The sequence below is a fragment of the Schistocerca serialis genome, chromosome 4 (genome assembly GCF_023864345.2).
Source record: "Schistocerca serialis cubense isolate TAMUIC-IGC-003099 chromosome 4, iqSchSeri2.2, whole genome shotgun sequence".
Classification (NCBI taxonomy): Eukaryota; Metazoa; Arthropoda; class Insecta; order Orthoptera; family Acrididae; genus Schistocerca; species Schistocerca serialis.
In genome coordinates, this window is record NC_064641.1 from 817082645 (window position 1) to 817106311 (window position 23667).

The window sequence follows — 23667 nt, forward strand, 5'->3', positions numbered from 1 at the left end:
CTTCTCCATGAATTTTAATACCTACTCCGAATTTTTCTTTTGTTTCCTTTACTGCTTGCTCAATATACAGATTGAACAACATCGGGGACAGGCTACAACCCTGTCTTACTCCCTTCCCAACCACTGCTTCCCTTTCATGTCCCTCGACTCTTATAACTGCCATCTGGTTTCTGTACAAATTGTAAATAGCCTTTCGCTCCCTGTATTTTACCCCTGCCACCTTTAGAATTTGAAAGAGAGTATTCCAGTCAACATTGTCAAAAGCTTTCTCAAAGTCTACAAATGCTAGAAACGTAGGTTAGCCTTTCCTTAATCTTTCTTCTAAGATAAGTCGTAAGGTCAGTATTGCCTCACGTGTTCCAGTGTTTCTACGGAATCCAAACTGATCTTCCCCGAGGTTGGCTTCTACTAGTTTTTCCATTCGTCTGTAAAGAATTCGTGTTAGTATTTTGCAGCTGTGACTTATTAAGCTGATAGTTCGGTAATTTTCACATCTGTCAACACCTGCTTTCTTTGGGATTGGAATTATTATATTCTTCTTGAAGTCTGAGGGTATTTCGCCTGTTTCATACATCTTGCTCACCAGATGGTAGAGTTTTGTCAGGAGTGGCTCTCCCACGGCCGTCAGTAGTTCCAATGGAATATTGTCTACTCCGGGGGCCTTGTTTCGACTCAGGTCTTTCAGTGCTCTGTCAAACTCTTCACGCAGTATCATATCTCCCACTTCATCTTCATCTACATCCTCTTCCATTTCCATAATATTGTCCTCAAGTACATCGCCCTTGTATAGACCCTCTATATACTCCTTCCACCTTTCTGCTTTCCCTTCTTTGCTTAGAACTGGGTTTCCATCTGAGCTCTTGATATTCATACAAGTCGTTCTCTTATCTCCAAAGGTCTCTTTAATTTTCCTGTAGGCGGTATCCATCTTACCCCTAGTGAGATAGGTCTCTACATCCTTACATTTGTCCTCTAGCCATCCCTGCTTAGCCATTTTGCACTTCCTGTCGATCTCATTTTTGAGACGTTTGTATTCCTTTTTGCCTGTTTCACTTACTGGATTTTTATATTTTCTCCTTTCATCAATTAAATTCAATATTTCTTCTGTTACCCAAGGATTTCTACTAGCCTTCGTCTTTTTACCTACTTGATCCTCTGCTGCCTTCACTACTTCATCCCTCAAAGCTACCCATTCTTCTTCTACTGTATTTATTTCCCCCATTCCTGTCAATTGCTCCCTTATGCTCTCCCTGAATCTCTGTACAACCTCTGGTTCTTTTAGTTTATCCAGGTCCCATCTCCTTAAATTCCCACCTTTTTGCAGTTTCTTCAGTTTTAATCTACAGGTCATAACCAATAGATTGTGGTCAGAGTCCACATCTGCCCCTGGAAATGTCTTACAATTTAAAACCTGGTTCCTAAATCTCTGTCTTACCATTATATAATCTATCTGATAGGTGGAAAGAATACATTGAAAGCCTCTATGAGGGGAAAGATTCGTCTGTTGTGATAGAAGAAGAAACAGGAGTCGATTTATAAGAGACAGGGAATCCAGTATTAGAATCAGAATTTAAAAGAGCTTTGGAGGACCTACGATCAAATAAGGCAGATGGGATAGATATCATTCCATCAGAATTTCTAAACCATTGGGGGAAGTGGCAACATAACGACTATTCATGTTGGCGTGTAGAATGTATGAGTCAGATACCATCTGACTTTCGGAAAAATATCGTCTACACAATTCCGAAGACTGCAAGAGCTAACTAGTACGAGAATTATCGTGCAATCAGGGTAACAGCTCATGGATCCCAGTTGCTGAAAAGAATAACATACGGAAGAATGGAAAAGAAAATTGAGGATGTGCTAAATGACGATCAGTTTGGCATTAGAAAAGTTAAAGGTACGAGATGCAATTCTAAAGTTGCGGTTGATAATGGAAGCAACACTAAAAATCAAGACAGGTTCATAGCATTTGTTGACCTGGAAAAAGCGTTTGAAAATGTAAAATGGTCCAAGATTTTCGAAATTTGGAGAAAAATAGGGGTAAACTATAGGGATATACGTGTAACGCACAATATGAACAAGAGCCAAGAGGGAATAATAAGAGTGGACGATCAAGAACGAAGTGCTCGGATTAAAAAGGGTGTAAGACAGGGATGTAGTCTTTCGCCTACTGTTCAATCTGTACATCGAAGAAGCACTAACAAAAATAAAAGAAAGGTTCAGAAGTCTAATTAAAATTCAAAGTGAAGGAAAATCAATGATACGATTCGCTGATGACATTGCTATCCTGAGTGTAAGTGAACAAGAATTACATGATCTGCTGAATGGAATGAACAATCTAATGAGTACAGTATATAGGCTGAGAGTAAATCGAAGAAAGACGAAAATAATGAGGAGTAGCAGAAATGAGAACAGTGAGAAACCCAACTTCAGGATTGATGGTCATGAAGTAGATAAAGTTATGAAATCCTGCTATCTAGGTAGTAAAATAAGCAAGGACGCAGCAAGGAGGTCGACAAAACCAGATTAACAATGGCAAAAAGAGCATTCCTGGCCGATAGAAGTCTACTAGTAACAAACGTAGGCCATCATTTGAGGAAACCATTTCTGAGAAAGTACGTCTGGAATACAGCATTGTACGGTAGTGAAACATGGACTGTGGGAAAACCGGAACAGAAGAGAATCGAAACGTTTGAAATTTGGTGCCTACAGACGGATGTTGAAAATTAGGTGGCCTGATAAGGTAAGGAATGAGGAGATTCCGCACAGAATCGGAGAGGAAAGGATGATATGAAAAACACTGATTAGGAGAAGGGACAGGATGAGAGGACATCTGTTAAGACATGAGGGAATGACTTCCATGGTACTAGAGGAAGACAGAGATTGGAATACATCCATCAAATAATTGAGGACTAGGTTGAAAGTACTAATAATATGAATAGGTTGGTACAGGACAGGAATTCATGGCGGATCACGTCAAACCAGTCAGAAGACTGATGACCCCAATATATATATATATATATATATATATATATATATATATATATAGCTGGCGGTAGGGTTCGAGTCTGTCGCAGACACCACAAAGCCATGGCCCCAATTCGTCAACGAGGCAATGTGCAAGGATGTGGGCTGTGTATACATAGAATGAACTGGGTCCCATGATCCAGCTAAACCGATCATTGACTGGAAATAGTTGGAGACCATCTGCAGCCATTCATGAACTTCATGTTCTCATTAAAATGTCATCGGGCCGCAATTGTTCGCGATTGGTTTGAAGAACATTCTGGAACATTCTAGCGAATGATTTGGCCAGCCAGATTTCCCGACATGAATCCCATCGAGCATTTATGGAACATATTCGAGTTATCGGTTCGTGCACAAAATCCTGCACTGGCAATACTTCTGCAATTATGGACTGCTATAAAGGCAGCATGGCTCTATATTTCTGCAGGAGGCTTCCAAAGACTTGTTGAGTCCCTAGCATGTCGAGTCGATGCTCTACGCCGGACAGAGGAGGTCGACGACGATATTACATGGTATGCCGTGACATTCGTAACCTCCGTGTATACCAGCCGGATACACAGTCGATACCCTCACTGCACGATGACAACTATAACGTCACTGATGACAGAGCCACTACAGTGGAGTTACTAAAAGCAGCTCTCCATAAATCTTTCACCAAAGAAGTTGCAATAAATATTAAAGAATTCAAAAGCAAATGGAATAATAGAAAGTATATACCCTTAAGTCACTTAATAATGAAAGGTGTTCTGATCGAGAATGTATATTACTTAATCTGAGGCAATACCTCTCACCACGGACAATTCAATGGTCGATGGCCTGCACTTAACGACCGTAGGCAGTGGCGTTTGTGTGTGCTAACGGACAAGCAGCACTGCGTGAAATAGCCGCAGATATCGATGTGGATCGTACGACGAACCTATCACTTAATACAGTGGGGCCATCCCAGCACGACATCGTCTGCGGCGCTTCTCTTTTGCTCGTGACCATATCGATTAGTCCCTAGATGATTGGAAAACCGTGGTCTGGTCAGATTAATCCCGTTTTCAGTTAGTTAGAGCTGATTGGAGGGTTGGAATGTGCCGCAGATCCCCTGAAGCCATGGACTCAAGTTGTCAACAAGGCACTGCGGAAGCTGATGGTGGCTCCATAGCAGTGTGGCCTGCGATTACACGGAATGGACTGCGTCTTCTGGTGAAACTGAACCGTTCGCTGACTTGAAATGATTACGTTCGGATACTTGGAGATCATTTTCAGCCACTCATGGACTTCATCTTCCCAAACAACGATGGAATTGTTATGGATAACAATGACACATGTCACTGGGACACAGGTATTAGGGATTTTTTTTTAAGAACATTCTGGACATTTCGAGGGTATGATTTCGTTACCAACATCACCCGACATGAATTCCGTCTAACAGTTATGGGACATAATCTAGAAATCAGTTCGTGCACAAAATCCTGCACCGGCAACACTTTCGCAATTTTAAACCGCTATCGAGGCAGTGTGGCTCCGTATATCTGCAGGGAACTTCGAACAACTTGCTGAGTCAGTGCCACGTAGAGTTGTTGCACAACACCGAGAAAACGGAGGGCTGACACGACATTAGGAGGTATCCCATGACTTTCGTAACCTAGGGTATGCTGGCATATCAACTTTTGTCTCATCCATCATATTCCTCGGATATGGCACCCAATGACTCCTTCCTCTTTCCTCAGATGAAGAAACTATAGCGTGGCAGGCATTTTCAGAATGACAACGAAGTGATTTTTGAGATCAAACGTTCCCTGAAAAGACACAATGAAAATATCTACGACCAAGTGTACGGCAGATTATTCATTGTTGGGAGAATGTGTCGCACTGGAAAATGAGTACGTAGAAAACGACTAACACCATCACCAAGTTTCGCAACATGATTTTTTATTCGAGGTGAGAATTAAACGTCGAGACTGCCCTCGTATTTTGTCGGTTGCGATTCAAAGATGTTGCTGTTAACTACACATTTCATCATGAAAATTCCTTATTCTCAAAGATGTTTGATGTATAAGAGGTACAAATATAATATTTTCAGAGGTTACAGAACATTCTCTCTCCTCTTAATGTAAAACGATGCAATATGTTTACTGACGTGCGCTATATGAGTCCTCATGTCAGATGCACATCACCTCTGTCTACTGTAAATCGTAGGCAGCACTCTAGAAAAATTATGCTTTTTTCGGGTCACCAGGCTTCAGACTAGTTTAATGAGGCCCACCAGGACTTCCTCTCCCTTGCTAACATCTTCGTCTACAGAAGAACTTGCAACAAAGTCCTTAATTACTTCTTATATACATTCTAATACGTGTCTTAAACTACAGTTTATACCCTCTACAGCTCCCTCTAGTAGCGTGGAAATTATTCCCTGATCTCTTAACACATGTCCTCTCACCCTGTTCCTCGTTGTTACTGTTCTCCATACGTTCACTTCCACGCCGATTGTGTGGGAAACATTCTCGTTCCTTATTTTATCAGTCCACCAAATTTCATTTTTCTTAAATCTTGCTTTCATTATAAACTGCAACGGCAGAACCCCTTATGTGGTGGTTTTACCTGTAACCTACAGTTCTTCAATTTTCTTTTACTTTCTCCTGTGTCTCGTGGTCTCGTGGTAGCGTTCTCGCTTCCCGAGCTCAGTTTCCCGGATTCGGTTCTCGGAGGGGTCAGGGATTTTCACCTGCCTCGAGATGACTGGGTGTTGTTGTGTCGTCTTCATCATGATCATTCGTCCCCATTACAGTCGGAGGAAGGCAATGGCAAACCAACTCCATTAGGACCTTGCCTAGCACGGCGGCACGGGCCTCCCACATCGTTCACCTACTCTCTGTCAAGAAGCATAGGACTTTTATTTCCGTTTCTTTTGTGTATTATTCCTGTCAGCAACTTTGATGCGCAACGTGTTAACTTGACTGTACAATAGTTTTCACATCTATCTGCTCTTGCTATCTTGGAGACTGTATGAATGATGATGCATAATTTAACACACAATATTATATATTATCACATATCATAATATACTCCAGGCAACGAAATTACGGGGTCATTTTTGCAACCCCGTAATTGTCTCCCATTGCTACGCAGAAGTTTTAAATTTCGCTCAAAAAGTGCCAACGACTTTCGTCTTTAATTATGATTATATTAACACCGTCAGCTGCGCACGGACGTTGGTATACATCAACGGGGACAGGTGAAAATGTGTGCCCCGACCGGAACTCGAACCCGGGATCTCCCGCTTACATGGCAGACGCTCTGTCCATCTGAGCCACCGAGGGCACAGACGATAGCGCGACTGCAGAGACTATCTCGCGCACGCCCCCCCCCCCCCCCCCCCCGAGACTCACATTCTCACCTTGTATGTCCACACACTACATTCGTAGTGTCCCACCCCAACACACTCATTACTCGTGGAAGACATTCTTCTAAGTACCGTAAGAGTTCGGGGAATACGTGTGCATCCGCACAGAAGAAGAAGGTCATGGCCGGTATCGCTAGCACTATGTACTTATATGGATATGGTGTCCGTTCTTTCGGACATGTCCGAAAGAACAGACACCATATCCATATAAGTATATTCCTCTGTAATAGTGCAACAGCGTGGTGCCCTGCAACGCGATCGAAAACAACAGTTCGCAGTGCTATAAGCAACAGGACTGCGTTCTTGAGAGCGTTTCATACTGCTGACACACAAATGTTCTCTACGGACATAGTGGTGCAATAACCCCATTGAACGTGATATGACTCCTTCGCAGTGTAGCACGGCGCAATTTTTTATTTTTGAGTGTCGCGGTTCTGAAATCCATCTTAAAGACGTCAAACAAATGGTGAAATGTGGGTAAGAAGGGGTGCGACTAACTTCTCATTACGTGACACGTCAACCGAAGCGTTGGGCATAAAAGTGGTGAAATTTCGTGCCAGTGTGACATCATTATCACACCACACATGAATTTCTGAGCTCTGACGTTTTTTTCACATGTGTCGACCTCTTCGAAGCATCCGCTGAGCACGAAGATGAGATCGTAGGGTTCCATCCTTTTGCACCACTACAGAGAATGCTTTCAGGCACCTTTGAGCCAAATTTCAGCGTCGGAATGGGAGACATTTACGGTTTTTCAAGCAAGTGGCCGTTTAATTTTGTTGAGTAGTGTACTAAACATTGCGAATTAGACGGTGTTTCAAATTATGAAGGCGACAGGGGTAAAATACGGAGAGCGAAAGGCCATTTACAGTTTTACAGAAACCAGATGGCAGTTATAAGAGTCGAGGGACATGAAAGGGAAGCAGTGCTTGGGAAGGGAGTGAGACAGGATTGTAGCCTCTCCCCGATGTTATTCAATCTGTATATTGAGCAAGCAGTAAAGGAAACAAAAGAAAAATTCGGAGTACGTATTAAAATCCATGGAGAAGAAATAAAAACTTTGAGGTTCGCCGATGACATTGTAATTCTGTCAGAAACAGCAAACGACCTGCAAGAGCAGCTGAAATGAATGGACAGTGTCTTGAAAGGAGGATATAAGATGAACATCAACAAATGCAAAACTAGGATAATGGACTGTAATCGAGTTAAGTCGGGTGATGCTGAGGGAATTAGATTAGGAAATGAGGCACTTAAAGTAGTAAAGGAGTTTTGCTATTTGGGGAGCAAAATAACTGATGATGGTCGAAGTAGTAAAGACATAAAATGTATATTTGCAATGGCAAGGAAAGCGTTTCTGAAGATGAAAAATTTGTTAACATCGAGTATAGATTTAGACGTAAGGAAGTCGTTTCTGAAAGTATTTGTATGGAATGTAGCCACGTATTGAAGTGAAACGTGGACGATAAATAGTTTAGACAAGAAGAGAATAAAAGTGTTCGAAATGTGGTGCTACAGAAGAATGCTGGATTAGATGGGTCGATCAGATAAGTAATGAGGAGTTATTAAATAGGATTGGGGAGAAGAGGAGTTTGTGGCACAACTTGACTTGAAGTAGGGATCGGTTGGGAGGACATGTTCTGAGGCATCAAGGGATCACCAATTTAGTATTGGAGGGCAGCGTGGATGGTAAAAGTCGTAGGGGGAGACCTAGAGAGGAATACACTAAGCAGATTCAGAAGGATGTAGGTTGCAATAGGTACTGGGAGACGAAGAAGCTTGCACAGGATAGAGTGGCATGGAGAGCTGCATCAAACCAGTCTCGGGATTGAAGACAACAACAACAACAATATTCAGAGGATTATAAAGATCACAGTGGTGTCTGCAACGCAGCGTAATGCCATATTTTAGTAGTTCCACTGGATTATTTATATTGATCATGTGCAGTAACGGCCTTGCAATGCTACTTGGGGATACTCCAGATATTACTTTCATTTCTGTCGATTTTATCCCGTTAAGAACGGATCGTTTAAGTCCACCTGCTAGGAATACTGAAGGAAGTCACAGATCTACAGTACTAAACAAAGGTAAAACAGGAAGAAGTCCTAATACATACCCAGTGTAAGTAAAAAAATTGTGCCTTCATTCACAAATCCCACTATTTATCCGTAAGCTCGTATTTTGTTCAGTAAAGGACTGAGCTGAACTGTACTGAATGCGTCTAGAAATTAAAGGAAAGGGTAACAACTTGGGCGCCATTTTCTGCGAGCTAGAGTATTTTGATTATTGCTTGTCGGTCTGGGGCAATTACTAGGAATCATTAATAGAGGAGATAGGGAAGATACCAAGAACAGCGATTCATTTGAGACAGGACATTTCGGAAGCACGAGAGCGCCACACAATTGTGGCATTGGCACTGTCGACGGATTCACTGTTAATTTTCTGAAAGCATACTTTCCTGGAAGAGTAAGGCAACATAGTACGTACTTGTTCCCACATACCTCTCGGGAAATTACTACGATATGCGAAGCACAGAAGTACAGCTTATACACGTTCTTACCGACAATAGTTCTTGCCATGCGTCTTTCCGGAGTGCAGCAAAAAAGATGTCGTAGGGGACCTCTGCCACACACTGCGAGGTGACTTTCGCAGTGCAGATGTAAATGTAGAACAGATGTACCAGTCACGATACATTTTGAAATGTTGGAAGAGAGACAGGGGGGATGTATATTAACTTGAAATGGCAACAGGAGAGAGAAAAACAAGAGACTACTGAGCCGTGATGAAATTTGCCACAGCGCGTATGTAAAGCAGTCGCCCTCCGTTTCTGGCGGTGGCGCCGCTGTGGCAATTGCAGCTTTGGTGTCTCCCTCTGGTGTCAAAGGGGAAAGGTAGCTTGTTCACGTGCATTTAAGGGGTGCTATGAGCTCGCAAGGGAGCTCGGCAAGGGCAGTCTGTCAGTCTGGGCGAGTCTAGGCAGTCGGTCAGGCGGAGTGAGTCTGGGTCAGTCACTCGTCACCGGTTGCTGGTCTGTCTCTCGTTCGCATTTGTGCGGCAGTCAGTGTCTGTTTGTCGTTCGGAGTGCTAGTATGTGTTAGACCGCCAGTCTGCTCGAGTGTGTTTAGGCAATGGGCATTGGCGGTTGGATCGATCGGTTGGTCGGTCGCGCACTGGGACACAAGATGTGTCTTGAGCGTCGTCTTGAGCGTCTGAGCGTCGGCGCATGAAGTTCCCCACGTGATTCCAGTGGGGCGCGCCGTATAGCGAGGGGTAGTGGCTTTGCGGCCGACACGAGAGCAACAGGAGTCAACCCACGACATCGGTCTCCTCGGTTCGAGCTGCGACGCCGTGAGACGGGAGATCGGCGCGCCTTCCTGCGTCCGTTGAAGCGGCTGGCAGCGGACGGTTCGGGAGAGTGATTTGGGGGGTGCTGCGCCAGGTCTTCGCCAGAAATCGCAGTTTATTAGAAGTTAAGTGATTTGTGATATGTTTTTTCATTTACTTATTAAATTCTACTTGTTTTTTTGGTCAGTATCTCGTCCCCAGCTTTCTCGTCTATCTCCCGTCCGCATTTCTTAGGCAGTTAGTGTCTGTTGGTCGGTCTGCCATGCGTTAATAGCGTCCCCAGCTTGCTCGTCTATCTCCCGTCCGCATTTGTTAGGCAGTTAGTGTCTGACGGTCGGTCTGCCATGCGTTAATAGCTGCCTCTGTAATGTTTGTCGGATACGGTGTTAACGAATTTATTGCTTAAAGGCCGAATTCTTGAAATATGTTTTTATCTTGTCTACCATCTTGTGAGGTGGTTTATGTGTAATGTAGAGCATGTTGTACGTTTTATGTAAGTCTGCAATTTATGGGTTTTATTTAAATATAGGTTATAAAGGTGCCACCCTTCCACCGTAAGAGTCCCTTAAAAAAAATTGCACTTTTGAGTGTTGTACCATTTCCATCCCTCTTACGGGGTGCATAGTTTACGTGTTTGTGTGAATTGTTAAAATTTTTTTTGTTAAAGTAATCTGGTGTGTTGCAGATTTTCACCAGTGTACTCTTTCAGAGGTTGTTGAGAGGGATCATGACTACGGCTGCGTTGAAAGGAAGCAGGCAAGGTTCACAGCCCGAAGGCTCATACTGTTTTTATGGTTCTTTCTGCCTCTAAATAAAATTGTAACTTGATATTTCGAGGGTGCTTTTCTACTTATAATTTTAAATCAGTTTTGACAAAGCTTTTAGGAATAAAATTCACATTCGGTAAAAGTAATTTCGTTTTCCATCAGTTACTTCCTGGCAACTGCTTCCAAGCTCACCTAGTGTGATTAAATGTGTTAATGTTCTTGATGAATCGTTAGTAAATAAAGTAAATGCTTTAAGAAAAGATTTTGAAAGTTTAAAATCACGGTTCAACTACCTTATTACCAACTTTCTTCAAATCTAATTATCTAATTACTAACTATTTATTTTTGGAAAAAGAGAACCGTTTATTGAGTAAAACAGAGAAAATCTACAGGATCTTACTTCATCTTTACCTCACCGGATTCCTCCTGCCTGTGTGGCCGTGGGAGCGCCCTGTGCACCTGCTGCCTCTGGGCTCTGATTGACGCCGTCGCCGCTGCTTTGTTCCGTCGCCTGGCTCTCAGTTGCTCCAGCCTTGCTGCTTTATTCCTGGTCCTCCTCTTCACTTTCTCCATCTGTTTGTGGGCGCGGTGGGAACCGTCTGTGGGCTTTCTCAAACGTTGTCTCTCCAGACCACTGTGCATTTCATCCTGTGGCCTCTGCCTCATCTCTACACCAGCTTGTCTGTCTCTGTCACCTGCTTCAGGTAACTCTTGTTGTACATGAACAGCAGATTCGCTGCCAGCAGTCTGAAGCCACTGCTCAGCTCCGTGTTGTGTGTCACTGGCTCCAGCCTCTGCCGCTTCAACTTTACTTTGTTGCTCCCAACCGCTGCTGTCAACTGTGCCGATGCGTTCTCTGGGATGTGTCTCGTCTTTGCTGAAGTGCACATCGTGCATTAAATGCTCTGTCTCTCCAGTCCCACCGGGAGGCATTTGGACGTCAGTCTGCACTGCTGTAGGACCTTCAGACTGGATGTACTGCTTGCTTGCAGATAATCTTTCAGAAGCCTCCAGTTCCACGTGCCCAACGTTAGCCACTTCTGTGTGCCTATTTGTCTGCAACTTCTCGACACTGGAAGGCCCACTGTGGACCACAGCTGCTACTTTTCCCATGTTGCCGGATTTCATCCAGACCCCTGGTATATCATCTGTTTTAAGCTGTTTGCTTGTACCTAATCTGTCTGAAGCCTCCGGCTCCACTTGGCCACTGTTAGCCACTGCAGTGAGCTCATTTGGTTGCAGCTTATCGACACTGGAAGGCTTACTATGAACCACAGCAACTTTTTCCACGTTGCCAGATTTCATCCACACCCCTGGCATTTCGTCTGATTTAAGCTGCTTCCCTCCCTCCTGATTGCGTCGTATACTGTCAACTGTTCGCCCAAGCGCTGCCAGCTGCCGCAGCTGCTGCTGCTCCACGTCTGGCTGACCACTGGCAGTGTTTTTTACTGCCTCTTGTTGCATCTGCCGAATATCTTTAACCTCCAGCTGTCCATGCTGAGCACTCACAGTACCTGTTTCCACATTGCCAAAATGGTTTTGTTGACGCTGATGGATATCCCCTGCCTCCATTTTTCCGAGGTAGCTCTCGACTACACCTCTCTGTACTTTTTGCAACTGTTTTTGCTGTAGCTGATGACTCTCTTGAGCTCCATATTTCACGTGAAGATCTGTATTTCCAACTTTCTCTTCCTGTGGCCACTGTTGCAGTTGTGTTTTCCACTTCTGTCTTGTTTCCAACTGCGCATGTTGAACTCTACCTTCGCCCCTCTTTTCATCTAGCATATCATGTACGTGTGGCAGTTGGGAGTTCACCTCCTCCATTCCAGGTGGAGCCTGCTGAGCTCTAACTTCGCCATTGTCTTCTCCTTTTGAAAACGGTTTCTGCTGTAGATCCTGGTTGTCTCGTGTTTCCAGTCGATCACGTTGAACGCTAGTATCGCCTTTAATCCCATTCTCCAGCTGTCCTCGCTGCAGCTGCTGGTCTTCTTTTGTCTCCGGTTGGGCCCGCTGAAGAAACACGGTATTTTCCTCTGCACTTCTCAAATGTTCTTTTGACAACAGTTCCTCCTGTAGTTCCTGATTGTCTCGTGTTTTCAACCGATCATGCTGAATGCTAGAGTCACTTTTCATTCCATTCCGCAGCTGTTCTCGCTGTAGCTGCTGGTCCGCTTTCGTCTCCAGTTCGGCACGCTGAAGTAAAACGGTATTTTTCTCTGCACTTGTCAACTGCTCTTTTGACAATAGTTTCTGCTGTAGTTTCTGGTTGTCTGTTGTCTCTAGCCGATCATTCTGAACCCTAGAATCATCTTTCACTCCATTCGGCAGCTGTTCTCGTTGTAGCTGTTGATCCTCTTTGGTGTTTGGCTGTGCACGTTGAAGCACCACGATATTTTTGTCTACACTTGTCTGCTCCTCCTCATGTAGTTGCTGTTTATCTTCTCGGTCTACTCTCGCACGTCTAAACCTGACTGTGCCATTTTCTTTATTTGGCGAATCGTGCAGCGATTTCCGGCTCTCTCCTGCTTTCTGTTGCGCACGTTGAGGCCTAGCTGCACTTTTCTCTGTAGTGTGAACCTGCTTTTTCTGTAGCTGTGAGCTTTCTTCCATTTCCAACAGTGAACGTTGAACCTTATCTTGGCCTCTCGCCTCATTTGACGACTGTTGCTGCTGCAACTGCTGGGGCTCTTTACTTTTCCGCGGCGTTTTCTGAGATTCATTTTCATCTTCCTCCAGATTTGATAATTCCTCTAGCTGGAGTTGCTGATCCCCTTGTGTTTTCAGATCTGTTCGTTGAGCCCTAGCCCCAGTTTCTCCTTCATTCATCTGCTGGTTCTCTTGTAGTTCTGATTCGATTTCTGCGCGGTCCTGCTGCAGCTCCTCATTCCGACTGCCTGCATCTACATCCTCTGGCTGTTCAGACCCTCGCAGCTCTTGCTGAGGACCGTCGCCCTCCAACTCCTCGTCATTCCCGAACGGCTCGCGCGATGCCTCCATCTCCAAGAGGTTGTCATCCCAGGATGTTTTCCTGCTACGCCGGTGTTTATCACCTATTACACCCTGTGTAAAAGAAAGATATTAATCACAGATTATTGTGATTTAATTTCATCTTGAAACTGGTACTGCAAATGCGAATCTTTCTGAATACATTTTTATGGTGTATGCCTGACAGTCAATAGAAATTGTTTAAATACACCCTCTGTAGAAACATGTGGTTGTACTGAGAAGTTTTATTGGTAGATTATGTTCCTGGCTGCATTACGTACCTTCGTAAAAGGAGAGATGGGAACACGTATTGCACCCAGAAACATAGTCGAATAGGAGCGTTTTGGTGGTCCAGGTGTTATGTCGTGGGCAACTATAGTTTTTCATGGACGTACTGACCTTTTTGAATATGTACACTCGCCGGTCGAAGTTATTGTGATACTGTACTCCTTTCCCATGTGCGTCTTTTCAGGTGTGCATTCGGTCCTGACTTCATTCTTGTGGATGACAATGCGTTACCGCATTGAGTTACACAGGTGGAAGAGCTCTTGGAAGGGAGAGGATATTCGGCGACTGGACCAGCCTGCCCGTTCCCCTGACGTGAATCCCATCGAGCACGTGTAGGATGCATTGCTGCGTGTCCACGTGCACCAACGAACATGCACTTGTTGTCACCCCTGCTGATGGAGGAATGGAACGCCCTACCACAAAAACTCATTGCTAACCTTGTGGACAGCATGGGAGCGCATTGGAGAGCATGCGTTGCCATCTATGGCGATCACCCATCCAAATAAGAACGACGCCCCTCTTATTTTTAATATCCAGGGGCTCATCACAAATTACGATGACTTCAGTGTAATTATTAGCTGTGAATAAATCTGTCATTTCTGTTCTTTCAGCTACCTACTGTACTATACTGTAGCAGTTCTTTCTACGTACAGCCCAAGTTTCACTGAGCTACAGTGTGTTACTTGGCAGTGACGCAGCATGCGAAAGTTACTGTTCTCCTGTCCAGTACGAACCAAATGTGGATAATAATAATAATAATAATAATAGAGTAGTGAAATGGAGTAACATAGACCTAGAAGTACTCAATACACTTACACGATCACAATGCCACCAATATAGAATACATCACATACAGTCAGCAACAGAAAGATTCACATTAAGCAGAAAGGAAGGAGGAAGGGGATTTATCGACATAAAAAACCTACATTATAGATAGTGGTAGCATCTTTGATTCATAATCAAAAACGTCTTCGGTCCCGGGTTCGATCCCCGCCACTGCCTAAATTTTGATAAATAATCAGCATTGGCGGCCGAAGACTTCCGGCATAAGAAGTCAGCCTTATTCTGCCAACGGCCTTGTCAAAGAGGGCGGAGGAGCGGATAGAGGTTCAGGGCACTCTCTTGTCCTAGGGGTGGGAAATTGCCCTAAAGGCGGAAGAATCAGCAAAGATCAACGACATGAGGATGCAGAAGGCAATGGAAACCACTGCATTAAATAGACGTAACGTGTATCCACAGGACATGTGGCCTGTAATTGAAGAAGTGTCATGATGATCTCTCCATTGGCAAAAGATTCCGGAATAGTTCCCCATTCGGATCTCCGGGACGGGACTGCCAAGGGGGAGGTTACCATGAGAAAAAGATTGAATAATCAACGAAAGGATAACGTTCTACGAGTTGGGGCGTGGAATGTCAGAAGCTTGAAGGTGGTAGGGAAACTAGAAAATCTGAAAAGGGAAATGCAAAGGCTCAATCTAGATATAGTAGGGGTCAGTGAAGTGAAGTGGAAGGAAGACAAGGATTTCTGGTCAGATAAGTGTCGGGTAATATCAACAGCAGCAGAAAATGGTATAACAGGTGTAGGATTCGTTATGAATAGGAAGGTAGGGCAGAGGGTGTGTTACTGTGAACAGTTCAGTGACCAGGTTGTTCTAATCAGAATCGACAGCAGACCAACACCGACAACGATACTTCAGGTATACATTCCGACGTCACAAGCTGAAGAGGAACAGATAGAGAAAGTGTATGAGGATATTGAAAGGGTAATGTAGTATGTAAAGGGGGACGAAAATCTAATAGTCATGGGCGACTGGAATGCAGTTGTAGGCGAAGGAGTAGAAGAAAAGGTTACAGGAGAATATGGGCTTGGGACAAGGAATGAAAGAGGAGAAAGACTAATTGAGTTCTGTAACAAGTTTCAGCTAGTAATAGCGAATACCCTGTTCAGAATCACAAGAGGAGGAGGTATACTTGGAAAAGCCCGGGCGATACGGGAAGATTTCAATTAGATTACATCATGGTCAGACAGAGATTCCGAAATCAGATACTGGATTGTAAGGCGTACCCAGGAGCAGATATAGACTCAGATCACAATATAGTAGTGATGAAGAGTAGGCTGAAGTTCAAGACATTAGTCAGGAAGAACCAATACGCAAAGAAGTGGGATACGGAAGTACTAAGGAATGACGAGATACGTTTGAAGTTCTCTAACGCTATAGATACAGCAATAAGGAATAGCGCAGTAGGCAGTACAGTTGAAGAGGAATGGACATCTCTAAAAAGGGCCATTACAGAAGTTGAGAAGGAAAACATAGGTACGAAGAAGGTAGCTACGAAGAAGCCATGGGTAATAGAAGAAATACTTTAGTTGATTGATGAAAGGAGGAAGTACAAACATGTTCCGGGAAAATCAGGAATACAGAAATACAAGTCGCTGAGGAATGAAGTGCAGGGAAGCTAAGACGAAATGGCTGCAGGAAAAATGTGAAGACATCGAAAAAGATATGATTGTCGGAAGGACAGAGTCAGCATCCAGGAAAGTCAAAACAACCTTTGGTGACACTAAAAGCAACGGTGGTAACATTAAGAGTGCAACGGGAATTCCACTGTTAAATGCAGAGGAGAGAGCAGATAGGTGGAAAGAATACATTGAAAGCCTCTATGAGGGTGAAGATTTGTCTGATGTGATAGAAGAAGAAACAGGAGTCGATTTAGAAGAGATAGGGGATCCAGTATTAGAATCGGAATTTAAAAGAGCTTTGGAGGACTTACGGTCAAATAAGGCAGAAGGGATAGATAAAATTCCATCAGAATTTCCAAAATCATTGGGGCAAGTGGCAACAAAACGACTATTCACGTTGGTGTGTAGAATATATGAGTCTGGCGACATACCATCTGACTTTCGGAAAAGCATCATCCACACAATTCCGAAGACGGCAAGAGCTGACAAGTGCGAGAATTATCGCACAAGCAGCTTAACAGCTCATGCATCGAAGCTGCTTTCAAGAATAACATACAGAAGAATGGAAAAGAAAATGGAGAATGCGCTAGGTGACGATCAGTTTGGCTTTAGGAAAAGTAAAGGGACGAGAGAGGCAATTCCGACGTTACGGCTATTAATGGAAGCAAGGCTAAAGAAAACTCAAGACTTGTTCATAGGATTTGTCGACCTGGAAAAAGCGTTCGACAATATAAAATGGTGCAAACTGTTCGAGATTCTGAAAAAAGTAGGTGTCATATACAATATGTACAACAACCAAGAGGAAATAATAAGAGTGGACGATCAAGAACGAAGAGCTCGTATTAAGAAGGGTGTAAGACAAGGCTGTAGCCTTTCGCCCCTACTCTTCAATCTGTACATCGAGGAAGCAATGATGGAAATAAAAGAAAGGTTCAGGAGTGAAATTAAAATACAAGGTGAAAGGATATCAATGATACGATTCGCTGATGACATTGCTATCCTGAGTGAAAGTGAAGAAGAATTAAATGATCTGCTGAATGGAATGAACGGTCTAATGAGTACACAGTATGGTTTGATAGTAAATCGGAGAAGGACGAAGGTAATGAGAAGTAGTAGAAATGAGAACAGCGAGAAACTTTACATCAGGATTGATAGTCACGAAGTCAATGAAGTTAAGGAATTCTGCTACCTAGGCAGTAAAGTAACCAAAGACGGGCGGAGCAAGGAGGACATCAAAAGGAGACTCGCTATGGGAGGAAAGGCATTTCTGGGCAAGAGAAGTCTACTAATATCAAATACCGGCCTTAATTCGAGGAAGAAATTTCTGAGGATGTACGTCTGGAGTACAGCATTGTATAGTAGTGAAACATGGACTGTGGGAAAACAGGAACAGAAGAGAATCGAAGCATTTGAGATGTGGTGCTATAGACGAATGTTGAAAATTAGGTGGACTGATAAGGTAAGGAATGAGGAGGTTCTACGCAGAATCGGAGAGGAAAGGAATATGTGGAAAACGCTGATAAGGAGAAGGGACAAAATGATAGGACGTCTGCTAAGACATGAGGGAATGACTTCCATGGTACTAGAGGTAGCTGTAGAGGGCAAAAACTGTAGAGGAAGACAGAGATTGGAATACGTCAAGCAAATAATTGAGGACGTAGGTTGCAAGTGCTACTCTGAGATGAAGAGGTTAGCACAGGAAAGGAATTCGTGGCGGGCCGCATCAAACCAGTCAGTAGACTGATGACCAAAAAAAAAAGTCAATTTAAGAAAATTCTTTACAGAACGAGCAGAAACTAGCAAAACACACAAAGCAATCACTTATATAAATACATCGGCTACACCATTGCAATTTCATAACCACTTCTACAACCCTTTAGATCACATAACATCAACAGATACGAAGAAGGTAAATTGGAAAAAGAAAACACTACATGGCAAGCATCCGTATCATCTAACACAGCCACACATTGATCAAGACGCATCCAACACATGGCTAAGAAAAGGCAATATATACAGTGAGACGGAAGGATTCATGATTGCAATACAGGATCAATCAATAAACACCAGATATTACAGCAAGCATATTATTAAAGATCCCAACACCGCAACAGATAAATGCAGACTTTGCAAACAACAAATAGAAACAGTATATCACATCACAAGCGGATGTACAATACTAGCAAATACAGAATACACCAGAAGACATGACAATGTAGCAAAAATAATATATCAGCAACTCGCCATACAACAGAAACTAATAAAACAACACGTTCCCACATACAAGTATGCACCACAAAATGTACTGGAGATTGATGAATACAAATTATACTGGAACAGAACCATTATAACAGATAAAACAACACCACATAACAAACCTGACATCATACTCACCAATAAAAAGAAGTAATTAACACAACTTATCGAAATATCCACACCCAATAAAACAAATATACAGAAGAAAACAGGAGAAAAAATTGAAAAATACATTCAACTGGCTGAGGAAGTCAAGGACATGTGGCATCAGGATAAAGTTGACATTATACCAATTATACTATCAACTACGGGAGTAATATCACACTATATCCACCAGTACATCAACGCAATACAGCTACATCCAAACGTATATATACAACTACAGAAATCTGTAATTATTGATACATGTTCAATTACCCGAAAGTTCCTAAATGTAGTGTAACGTATACCGTACAGTTAAAATGAAGTCACGCTTGATCAAGGACCGCGTCACTTTCCATTTTTAACCAGACATAACGTTTGAGAAATGAAAGATAATAATAATAATAAATATGCACATACAATACTAGTTCTTAAGCACTTGTCGTGATCCACAATTCACAAGAACCATTAGTACAATTATCACCAGGGATAGGGGCTGAAAGGCGTATTCTCTCAGCTATGCATGTGGTAAAGTCTTCACAATTTTCCGTGATCTCACAAGCTGCAGCATGATGTAAAATCAGTTACCACGTTACGTTACTGCCTATGTATTCAATAAATCTACGTATGTACTGTGTAATTCTCATAGCACTCCCAGTTAAACACTTTTACTCACCTCCCACTGTATCATCAACACTAGCACAAAAGTCACCAACACTGTAGCGTCCTTCGCTGACTGTTGGATCACCTGCACAGATAACATGTCAAGTGAACCTTCGGCTTCCAACGCAAGCCACAGGTTAACTTGTAAACAGGAATATTCGTGTAATTCAGAAATATAGGAGGAATGTTCAAAGTTTTATCAATACTGTTGTATTCAAAATCAGGAATTTTAGAAGTGCTTTACATGAAAAATATAACAACAGAGACAAAGAATGTTAACGTAAATCTGTAGATTTTAAATAGATATTTGACGCTATAGGCGTACTGACATTATTCAAAGCTGTGTAAGAAATACAGAAGGTATCACACGAAACACTAAAAAAATACAAAGATCAAACCACAATTTATCGAGGTAATGCCATTTAAGATTAATTTGGGTTCTTGAGAAATGTAGGAATTCGCGATGCAATATGACCTCATGGCTTAAGATAGTTCAAGAATGGGAAGCATTAGCATTTGAAGATTTAGAGAAAGTTTTTGACAACATTATCTGGAATACGCTCTTTGGACTGTAACAGGGATAAAATACAGGGAACCCACTGTTATTTGTACAGAAAACATAGTGAGCTATTAGAGTCGAAGAACATGAAAGGGATACAGTAGTTGAGAACTGAAATGGACAAGGTAGCAGCCTATTCACTATGTTATTAAATCTGAAAAGTGAGCAAGCAGTAAAGGAAACCAAGGGGAAAGATGAAGAGAGAATTTAAGTTCAGCGAGAAGTGCACAAAATTTTGAGGTTTGCCGACGACATTGTAATTCTGTCACAGACAGCAGAGAACACGGAAGAGCAGTTGAATGCAATTAGTAGTGTCTTAAAAACAAATTATGAGGTGAACATCACCGTAAGTAAGATAAGGATAATGCAGAGTAGCTGAATTTCACTGAGGTGGCAAAAGTAATCAAATACCTCCTAACATCGTGTCGAACGACCTTTTGCTTGGTGTAGTGCAGCATGGACTCAACAAGTCGTTGGTAGTCCCCTGCAAAAACATTGAGCCATGCTGCCTGTATAGGCGGCTATAACTGCGAAAGTGTTTCCGGTGCAGGGTTTTGAGCACGAACTGATCTCTCGATTATGTCCCATAAATGGTCGATAGGATTCATATCTGGCGATCTGGGTGCCCAAATGTTTCGCTCGAGATGCTCAAAACGTTCTTCAAACTAATCGCTATAACTGTAGCTCGGTGACATGGAGCATTGTCATCCATAAAAATTTCGTCGTTATCTCTGAACATGAAGTTCATGAATGGCTTCAAATGGCCTGCAAGCGGTTACATATAGTCTCCAAATAGCCACACTTAACCATTTCCAGTCAATGATAGGCTCCACTCCATGTAAACACAGCCTGCACCGTTATGGAGCCACCGCCAGCTTCCACAGAGCCTTAATGACAATTTGGGTCACCGAGCGAAGTGGCTTTGTGGTTAGCACACTAGACTCGCATTCGGGAGGACGAAACCCGCGTCCGGCCATCCTGATTTAGGTTTTTCGTGATTTCCCTAAATCGCTGCGGGCAAATGGCGGCATGGTTCCTTTCAAAGGGCACGGCCGACTTCCTTCCCCGTCCTTCCCTAATGCGATAAGACCGATGACCTCACCCTTCGATCTCCCCACCCAAAACAACCAACCAACCAATAACTTGAGTCACCGCTTCGTGCGGTCTGCGCCACACTCGAGCCCTACCATCAGCTTTTACCAAATGATATCGTCACTCATCTGACCAGTCCACGGTTTACCAGTCGTCTAGGGTCCAGCCTACATGGTCAAGAGCCCAGGAGAGAATGGGCGATGTCGTGCTGTTAGCAAAGTTACTTGCGTTGGTTGTCAGCTGCCATGGCCCAGTGACACAAAATTTCTCCCCACTGTCCTAACGGATACGCTCGTCGCACGTCCCACATTGATTTCTGCGGTTATTTCACGCAGTTTCGCTTGTCTATTAGCAAAAAAATGGTTCAAATGGCTCTGAGCACTATGGGACTCAACTGCCGAGGTCATTAGTCCCCTAGAACTTAGAACTAGTTAAACCTAACTAACCTAAGGACATCACAAACATCCATGCCTATTAGCACTGCCCGCTCTGCACAAACGCTGCTGATCTCGGTCGTTAAGTGAAGGCCGGCCGTCACAGCGTTGTCCGTGATATTAGGTAATGCCTGTAATGTGATATTGTTGGTGCATACTTGACACTATGGATCTCGGGATACTGAATTCACTAACAATTTCCGAAATGGAATGTTCCATGCGTGTAGCTCCATCTGCCTCTCGGCGTTCAAAATCTGTTAATTACCGTAGTGCGGCCTTAATCACGTCGGAAAGCTTTTCAGAGGAATGTCCTGAGTATAAATGACAGCCGCGCCAATGCACTGCCTTTAAATCCTGTGTACGCCATAAGGCCGTCGTCTGCGTATGTTCATACCGTCATTGAGCAGTGGTAAATTTGCTGTTTTGAAGAGCGCTCAGCAGCGCGTAGTCTGAAACAGTCGCCCTCCGTTTCTGGCGGTGGCGCCGCTGTGGCAATCGCAGCTTTGGTGTCTCCCTCTGGTGGAAAAGGGGAAAGGTAGCCTGTTGACGTGCATTTAAGGGGCGCTATCAGCTCGCTAAAGGGAGTGTGGTCAGTTTGTTAGTCGGAGTGAGGCTGGGTCAGCCTCGCGTCACCAGTTGCTGGTCTGTCGCTCGTTCGCATTTGTGTGGCAGTTAGTGTCTGTCGTCGGAGTGCTAGTATGTCTGTCGTTTGGATCAATTTTAAAGCCAGAAAATGAGAGTCTTGTCACTCCGCCAGTAACAGAACTCTGCTAGTGGTCGCCCGGTCGGGGCTGAGTTCCTGCATCTGAGTCTGCGCGTTAGGCCGCCAGTCTGCTCGAGTTGCTCGCGCAATGGTCATTGGCGGGTGGATCGATCGGTTGGTCGGTCGCGCACTGAGACACGACATGATTTGTCCGCCTTGAGCGTCGGCGCATGTGAGGTTTCCACGTGAGTCCAGAGGGCCGCGCCGTGTAGAAAGGGGTACTGGCTTCGCGGTTGACACGAGACAACAGGAGTGAAACCACGACATCGGGATGGCCGGGGTGAGCTGCGACACCGTGAGACGGGAGATCGGCGCGCCTTCCTGCGTCCGTTGGAGCGGCTGGCAGCTGACGGTTCTGGAGAGCGTTGGGGGTGCTGCGCCAGGTCTTCGCCAGAAATCGCAGTTTATTAGAAGTTAAGTGATTGGAGATATGTTGTTTCATTTACTTGTTAAATTCTACTTGTTTTGTTGGTGAGGTCACCAGCCGCTTTGTTTTGGGGTTGTCCACCATTCTTCTCCGTTTGCCCACCCGCGGGAAGGTGGTTATTTGTGAATTAGGTGGTCCGTTTTTCCCTTGTGGAGTTGGGGAGGGTTAGAGCCATCTGCGGTTCGGGTTGTTCAGTAATCCCCCTGTCAATCTGCCATACGTTCATAGCTGCCTCTGTCACGTTTGTCGGATTCGGTGTTAACGAATTTATAGAATTAAGGTGTAAAGGCCGAATTCCTGAAATATGTTTTTATCTTGCCTATCATTTTGCGAAGCGGTATATGTGTAATGTAGAGCATGTTGTACATTTTATGTAAGTCTGAATTTCATGGGTTTTATTTAAATAGTCATTTTTATAAAGTTGCCTCCCTTCCACCGTAAGAGACCTTTTAAAAACAAATTGCACTTTCGGTGGCAAATAATTTCTTACTGTGAGAGTTCGTACCATTTCCATCCCTCTTAAGGCTGCATAGTTAATGTGTTTGTGTGAGTTGTTAAAATTTTTAGTTTAAAGTAATCTGGTGTGTTGCAGATTGCACCAGTGTAGTCTCTCAGAGTTTGTTGTGAGCGGTCGTGACTACAGCCGTGTTGAAAGGGAGTGGCAAGCTTCTCAGCCCGAAGGCTCATACTGTCAATATTGTTCTTTCTGCCTCTAAATAAAATTGTAACTTGATATTTCGAGGGTGCTTTTCTGCTTATAAATTTTAAATCTGTTTTGAAAAGGCTTTTATGAATAAAATTCCCATTTGTTAAAGGTAATTTCATTTTCATCAGTTACTCCCTGGCAGCTACTTCCACGCTCACCTGGTGTGATTAAATGTATTAATGTTCTTGATGAATCGCTAGTAAGTAAAATAAATTCTCTAAGGAAAGATTTTGAAAGTAAATTCACGGTTCAGTCATCCCATGACTTTTGTCTGCTCAGTGTAAATCAGATGATGCTGAAGGTTTATATTAAGAAATGAGACACTAAAACCAGTCACTAACTTCTCCCCTGCAGATTTCTCG